Source organism: Mustela putorius, unplaced genomic scaffold (genome assembly GCF_011764305.1).
Source record: "Mustela putorius furo isolate JIRA1106 unplaced genomic scaffold, ASM1176430v1.1 tig00003983_pilon_pilon_pilon, whole genome shotgun sequence".
NCBI classification, from domain to species: Eukaryota; Metazoa; Chordata; class Mammalia; order Carnivora; family Mustelidae; genus Mustela; species Mustela putorius.
The window spans coordinates 19,912,271-19,920,872 of NW_025422123.1; positions in this window are offsets into that span (position 1 = coordinate 19,912,271).

The following is an 8,602-nucleotide window of genomic DNA, read 5'->3' on the forward strand; positions in this document are numbered from 1 at the left end:
AAGAAGGAAAACTTAATTATGCAAAAGGATACCTGTCCAATTGTGAAGCTAGTGCCAAAATTTCCTGACCTTTTCCTAGCGGAGCAGGGGTGGCCCCCATCCCGCAGTCTGGCCCTTCCTTCAGGAAAGGGAGGAGTTCGACGTGCTGCCTGCCTGTTTGTCTTGTGGGAGTGACAGGTAAAAGCAGGAAGGATTATTGTGACCTGTTCACCTACTTTTTTTTTTTTCCTTTGGCCCCTTATTTCCTGTTTTTAGCCAGGGAATTATGCCTATGTGGATAACATCATAAAAAAAATAATAGAGGGGTTGAAATAATGAAAGTCATTGATGGAAAAGGGGTACAGGTAAGAAAACTAGAACTATTTGCCTGGATGTTGTGGGTTTTTTGTTTTTTTGTTTTTTTGTTTTTAATCTGGCAAGTTCAGAGGTGTGGTCCTGACCAACTCAATCTTTCTATCTAAAAACTTATTAGGTAGCTGTCACAGGTAAGGAAGCCCAGTGGAGGTGCCAGGCACCGCCTTCCACAGCAGCCTGCCGCCTCTTGAGAAATCTACCACACCCGAGTGCACATGCTTCATGGGTGGGGTGGAGGCTGGGAAAAATTCTGCCTTCATCTGAAAGTCACTCTGAATAGCCAGGTCTGGCCTGGGGACCAACACCCCCGCCGTGGGCGCACCGGCAGCAGTGTGACAAGGCCGGGCAAACACTGAGGAGGGACAGTCCTGGAGTTGCTTGTTCGTAGAAGGTGGTCAGGGTTATTGTAGCTCAGTGAGATCGAGGAGAGTTGAAATCTCACTCCAGCAATTCGTATTGACTCCCCCAAATTTCCAAAGAGTGAATTCAAAAACTACAAACAAAACAAAAACCACCCAAACTTTTTATTAGAGATAGTCAAAAACATAACAAAAGTAGAATTATATAATGAACCTCTGTATAACTATCACTCAGCTTCAACAGTTATCAACCCAAGACCAACACTAAGCTGTTTTGAAGGAACCAAATTATGTTTTAAAGTACATCCATGAGGGATGCCTGGGTGGCTCCATCAGTTAAGCATCTGCCTTCAGCTCAGGTCATGATCTCAGGGTCCTGGGGTCAAACCCTGCATCAGGAGTCTGCTTCTCCCTCCTCCTCGGTTGTTCCCCCTCCTTGTGCTCTCTCACTCTCAAATCAAATCTTTAAAAAAAAAAAAAAAAAAAATACATCCGTAAGAAGACTGCGCAGTGAAATAATTTAAAAACAAAAGGCAGGGCACAGATATGCCCTTTAAAGGAGCACTTTGGAGTTCAAGGTTTTGAGAGCATAGTCCAGTACTGGCATCGTAAAGATTACATCATAAAGATTTGAATCCCAGCCCTACCACGTGGATTTGGATGAGCTACTTAACGTCAGGGGGCCTCAGGTCCTTCATCTCTAAAATGGGGCAGCAAGACCTCTCGCAGTCTTATAGTGAGGATTAAGTGGGAGACATGAAACATCAGCTCTCAGGAAGTTTGTGGCTGCCACTATTACGGTTCTTGCTGCTGTTAGCAAGTTATGAGCTGCTCCGCAGTCCCTACCATGGGGCCAGAGTATGTGGTCAGGAAGCAGTGTTCCTCAGAAATGAGGACACCATGCTGGTTCTCTGGCCAAGAACACTTTCTCAACTGTTATGTTGCATAGAGACCCCTGAGTTACATAATTGGGGAGGGAAATCTTAAATTGTCCTGTCTGCTCACTTAATGGTGAGCTTAGCCATGGTCTCACAGCAGCCCCCTCATTGTAACTGGACTTACTAGCTAGCTAGCTTCGAGATGAAGCTAGTTTCTACAAGAAAGCATTCAACCTCTGCCTGAGAAAAGGGTCTCTAAGGTCCTTGGGTTTCTAAGGTCCGGGTCTCTTGTGCTCATTTACTATCTTAGGTCTACTTTATTTCACTTTGATTTTCATTACTTCCTCCTTTTCTGTCTCCTCTCAAAGGGAGACCGATGAGACTTTTATGTATCAGGAGCAGCAGGCCGAATTAAGAAACAGGTCATCCATGGAGAAAACCCAGGATACAATAAATAAATGCAGCCTGATTTGGGGAGTGTAGAGGACACCTCCACCTTGCTGGAGCTTTTTCTTTTGAAAAGCTGACAGCTGGCGGGAAAGGGAAACCGACCAGAAGAACCTGATTGGGTTACTTTTGTTCAGCAGGTTGTGTGGAGGGTTGGAGAAGGATGTTTGTGCCTCACAGTCCGCCAGAAGGACGGTGTCACTTTAAACTGTGAGAGTGGGCAGTCAGTCTGACAGGACAGGGCTCTTGAGTTCTGACTGGGTACGAATTTGATTGGGCTGATCTTCCAATGACCTTTTGAAGCATCAACATCTAATTTCTAAAACCAATAATGAGCTGTCTCCTTCGGGGAGTGACATGGTAGTGACAGTTGCTGTGCTCACTGAGCACTCACTGTGTGCCACACACCAAGCTAACCGAACAGTTTTTCAGAACAATCCCCTGAAGTCAGTCATGGCGTCCTCATTTCACAAAGGGGGGAATTAATATTCAGATAGTTTTAATAACTTTTCCATGATCAAATAGCACACAACAGAGTTGGAATTAAAATTCACATTTCTGTTGACTGGAGTCTGTGGTCACGACTTATTGCTTTATTTTGCTTTGTCCCCCTCAGTGAAAATTACAGTGAACCTGTAATTGTATTTGGAGTTGTATTTATGATTGCCCTGATGGTTCTGTTTTAATTTGAGATTATTTAAGCCTAGGTTATCATCAAAGCCTGGCACAGAACTGAATGAAATTTAGCTACCATTTATATAGACTGGGGCCTTCATTTGTTTCTAGTTGTGGTAGCCAAAGCTGTGACTTTACATCCTCTAGCCCTCCCACTACCCCGTCCCCCGCCCCCTGCCCTTGTCCCCTCCCCCCTGCCCCCCCCCCGCCCACTCCATATTATGTTGTTCCTTGGTAAGTGCCATGAAAATGTTCAGGGGATATTTGTTCTAGCGTCACAAACTGTGTGCAAATCTCAAGAGACAGGAGATAAATTATTTGGTTAGTGGGAGGCCAGAAAAAAAAAATTGGTATGTTTTCTAACAGTGACTGAAGTGACAGTTTGGTAACCAGCTCTCTGAGAGAGCTTTAACATGTTCCAAAAATTGGCAGTTAGCTCTAGAATGAGCTAATTAGTTAGGAATGGTTTTTATCCTCACTACCTTTAATAGCCTACCCTTGGAGAAAAGACAGATAATGAACACTTGGAAATCAATAGCTGCAACTTGACCTTAATGCCCTTTGGGGGAAATAAGGGGGGTGTGACTCATTTATTATTTCAGATCCTTCTTTTAAAAAGCGTTGTGAAAGATTGGACAAATAACGATTGCTCCCAGTTAGGAACTCTCATCTAATCAAAGAGGCAGAAAACAGGAAGAATAGAAAACTTGTGTGATTCAGCAGTGTTTCATTTTATTTGAAACAGGCTCTACCACCCTGGTTGTAGAAAGACCTTCCAGTCTCCACCCTGCAGGAAGGTCTGCTAGCACCGGGGGATAATGAGTGACAACCCATACCCGATGCCGTGCAAATAGAATCCGCAAATGCTTCTCTTGAGGTCCTTTTCCCGAGTCACCTCTCTCATTGCTTGTACCAAGTTGCCCAAGAACCCTGTGGGAAAGCACTGGCTGAGCACGTAAAGGACATGGGTCTTCCAGGGGCCTGGTCGTCGGTTCCTGTCTGGAACCTGAGCGTCCTGTGTTCATCAGGTCCACACACTTGACTGCCCCCTCCCGCCCTTCCTTGGCTGGAGGTATGAGTGCTTGTTTGTTTAAACCTTCGTCACTACTGCTTGGAAAAACAAAACAACACACTTACTTGTCTGGGCATTGGGTGTTCTTCCTGAATTTTCGTCCTGCCCATTGGCCTGGAGGCATAATGGGTGGGGCGGGTTTCGGCGTTGGTTTGGGAAGTTTCGAGAACGAGGCTATGGGTTGGGTTGTTAGGTTGGGGTTGCTCCTGGTTTTAATCATTTGGGAACGTCTGAGGGTCAGAGAGCATTGCCATAGATGGCTCTGGGAGTTATGTTCTGGCTGTGCCTCTTTCTCACAGCAGGGCAAATTCACCTGGGGCGGCACTTCGCACAGTCCTGACAGATGCTGTGTCCTCCGTCCACCTTGTTTTCTCACCTGGACACCTGGAAGGTGTGCTGTGTAAAAACATCACTAGTTCGATGACACCTGCTTCATGTCGACTCCCTCCACATGAGTGACTGCCGGTCTTCTTTCCCCTCACCTCCCCGGCCCCTCTTTCTGCTGTCCACCAGCGGGCAGAGGTGTTATGCCCCCAGGACTGGGTCAGAGCTGCCCTTTGGAAGCCCAGGATTTGTCACTGGTGATAGCTTGGCCTTGGGTCCTTTACCTAGCTTGTTCCCCATCTCTGGTAAGTGATGCTTTGTAGCACGTAGGTTGTTAGAAGAGACGGTATCAGCAAAGTAAGACCAAGCTCTTGTATGTTTCTTTCTTTTTATTCACAGCAATGTGTGGTAGGAGTGCTTTGCTCTTTAAAGAGCTGGACATCAGGTGGCCAGAAGAATCAGCAGTCCGGCTGCCTGGCCTCCTCCCTTAGCACCTTAGTATTTTGTTCAGGGCTCCTCAGTGTACCCAAGCCTAGTCTTGCTCACCATCCTGTAATCTACTGCAGTCCCCCTCTTTCCCAGAGGCTGTGTGTGCAGTGGTTTCAAACTTCAGCATCTGTCAGAGCCCCTTGGGGTCATGCTAAAGTGGATGGCTGGTCTCAACCCCCGCAGCTCTGATTTGGTAGGTCTGTGTTCAGATGAGAGAATTTGCCTTTCGAATAAGCTCTCAGGTGCTGCTGTTGCTGGCTCCGGGACTATACACAGAGAACCACTGCTCTAGGGTATGGGAAGGAGCAAAAGCCTATAGTAAAGCAGAGCTGGATTTAAATCTAACTATGCCGCTTACTTTTTGTGAAAAGTTTTTTCTTTTTTCATTTCCTCAAGTCTCAGTCAATCTATCTCGACAATGGGAATAATAACTACTTCAAGATGTTTTAGAGAATCAGATGATTCCAGACTTACCAGCTCTTTCTGCTGTCTAGAAATATGCATGCCGTGTTCCCTATGGAAGCAGAAGAGCACTTTGGCTTCTGGAGCCAAGCTCTGGACGTCAGGGATCCTCTTGTTAACATACACAAGCTACTGGGAGTAGAGGAAATGGGAACAGAAGTAGAAACTATGCTTACCTGTGGGTGAGTGCCCTAGGGGAATCCTGGAAATGCTGATGGTTAGATGAGGTTAGAAATTACTTAACACTTCCTGACTTGCCCGATGGAGGAACCGTGCCTTACTCATTTGTGTCTGTGCCTGATATAGATCCAAAAATCCCCAACCCACAATCTGCTGATACACGTGGGTCCAGAAGAAATCTCCCAATCTCGACATCTCTGAAAATTTCAGAATCCTAGACCTCAGTTGTATTCTTCATGCAGTGCTACAGTCATTGTAGTGTCCTTAGGAAATGGAAATCAAAATGCTTTATTTCAATTGTTCCAGGTTTTCATTACTGTCCCCAAACCCATTATCACCCTCCTCGTCATCTCAAGGATGATCCTCAAAATAAGTAATCAGTATGGAAACATGCAGTAATATACAAGTCAATGCCTCAACTTTATATGACATCGATTTTCATTGACTAAAGCAAAGTTATCTATACCAGAAAATTATTTTCCTAAAGATCTGGGTGGTAGTGCCAATAATTAGCACATAATTTCCAAATAAGTTGTGTATTTTTTAAGCCTTGTTTAATGTATGATCGCTATCTAAATGATAGCCTTCTCTGAGCCATGATTTCATTTGGGAACAATATCAGGCTGTTTTGATAATATTCCTATTAAAATATTCAAGTGCAGAGGTCCTTAAATTTTGTCCTATTAAAATATTCAAGTCCTTAAATTTTGTCCTATTAAAATATTCAAGTGCAGAGGTCCTTAATTTTTGTTGGCACACGACCATGCTCATTTCTTTATGTGCAACGATCAAATGGCCCTCAAAGCCGAAAATACCAAGTATTTGGCCTGTGTACAAAAAATGTTACAGGAGTTTCTGGTTCTAGTCAATAAGAACCACATGGTACCTTTTGCCACTAGGGAGCGTTAGATGCACCACTAGTTTATCATACCCAGGCATCTGCCCGGACACCCTGGCTTCCCACCTGAGCTGAACTCAGTCTGTACCTTGGTCGCTGCCACCAACAGCATAACCTGTCCCATCTCGTGCTCTGCCAACATGGAGATGCTGTGCAACACATGCCTGGGCACACCTCTTCTTGGCTGCTCAGGGACTGAAGCCCATCCTCAGCACCCATCCTGGGGCCCTTACCGTCCTAGGCTTAGCTGGGCAACATCATGTGACTGGTAACTTCCAAAGTTGAAATTGAAATTCCTTAGTATCTTGTAGGTAGAGCTACAATATTATAAAAATTGTTAAGATAGTGCTTTTTTTTTTTTTTAAGATTATTTATGAGAGAGAGAGTGGCTGGAGGGTAGGGGTAGAAGGAGAGGGAGAATCCCAAGCAGGCTTCACACCCAGCGTGGAGCCTGATGCAAGGCTTGGTCTCATGACCCTGAGATCATAACCTGAGCTGAAATCGAGAGTCAGACACTCAATTGACTGAGTCACTGGCTGCCCCATGAAATAGCACATTGAGCTACTGTCTGAATGTCAGCTTTATTTTATGGAGGAAATTCAGGCTTTCACATGTGAACTGCCACAGTTTCCACTCCCCACTAATGTGCATCCACAAGTCATCCACATTAGACTGTCTGCTTTCCCCCGACCACAACTAGCTCTTGCAGCCTTTCTCTCCAAGAGCTCACCTCATCAATGATCCACTTGGCCCCATGTCTCAGGCATTTCTATAGATTTAAGTTCTGTCCTACACTTGATCTTAGCCAAAAGGCCGAGAAGCGATTAAGTTCTGTCCTTAGTAAGCAACACACCTTGGTCTTCACCCGCCCCCCATAGCTGCCCGATTCTTCCTTTCTCTGCCAAGATTTTTGACAAGGAGACCTATTCTTGTTCTCACCCTAAGTTCCCACACACATCTCCATCCAGTGCTATGGGCACTCCTTCTCCAGTGCACCATGGAAACTACTATGACCAGGTCACCTGGCCTCCAGGTTACCATATCTGATGGACGTGTTCCCCCTAGCTTTATTGAGATATAATTGACATAGCATAAGTTTATGGTGTGCAAAGTGTTGATTTGATACTTTATATATTGTGAAATCATTACCCCTGTAGCATGAGCTCACTTCCCGTGGATATTTTGATGCAGCTCTTGCCTTTCTAGACCTGTCTACTGCATTTGGGTCTGTAGACAGCTCCTCCCCCTTGGAACTCCTACCTCAGTGCTTTTCCAATTTCTTTGACTGCAACTCAATTTGAGAAAGAACTTTTTACATAGCAACCCAGTAAACACATACAGATACACAGGTGAACTAAAGTTTCCCAATCGAGTGCTCAAGAAACTCTGATATTTCCAGTTCCATTCTTTTTCTGTGCTAGTTACAACTAAGTAAATTGATTTCATGACTCACAAATGGCTTGAAAACTTATGTTTTTGGTTTCCCTGACACTCTACTCTGCTTCTCCTTCTACATCTCTTACCACCCTCCTTGGTCCCTAGAATTTTTTATATTCCCCAGTGTTCTGCCTCCAGCCTCCAGCTTTCTGTTCCTAATTATGTTTTCCATAGGGGATCCCATCCTTCCTCTTCATGGTGCAGATTCCATAATCTGTCTCCATTCTGGAACCTCAACACTGTGCTCCTACAGCAAAAGATCTTGGTCCCAAGTTCAATTCCTAGGCACCTCTGCTGGGTCAAAATCAGGGGAGATGGGTCATCAGGTTGAAACACATGTACCTGCAGTGGATTTAGGACAAACCTAAGAGCAAAACCAAAGTTAAAAGCCAGGTGAGTTTTCTGCAAGGATCTAAGACAGAACCAGTCTTTTGCACTGTAAAGTTGCAATGTGCTTTTTCCAGTGTTCTCTTTCTGTACTCTATGGTTAGAAATGAGTCACTAGACGCAATCCACACTCAAGGGAAATCATCCGGCTTTATCATCAGTATGAGAGGAAGAGATACTAGCTCTCCTTTGCCAGGTGACTGCTGGCATGGGTCAGGCACTGTCCAGGCTGCAGAACAGACACAAGTCCCATTCAGTCTGAATTCTCACACTATGAGCTTGGTGGCATTATCCATATATGAACGATGAGGAAACTGAGGCAAAAGTCAGATAATTTACTTGCTCACAGTGGTAGGTCTTGTGCTTGAACCAGGCTGGTTTAATTCTTTCAGTGGTCACTTCCAAAAGCAATCTCAGCTCTAATATTTGTGAAACTTTTCAGGTCAAATCCCAAATGGGGCGGTGATGCAGAGAGACTGAGAGACACAGAAGTACAAGTTGCTCTGGTCCAGTCCAGCCTCCCGATGGGTTCTACCAAGTTAGTCTCCCTGGGCCCAGTTAGCTGTGGCAGGGACTACAGAGGGAGAAGTCAAATCAAATGAAAATGGGGGAGGGGCAACAAAGCCTCTGGGAAGCCTCT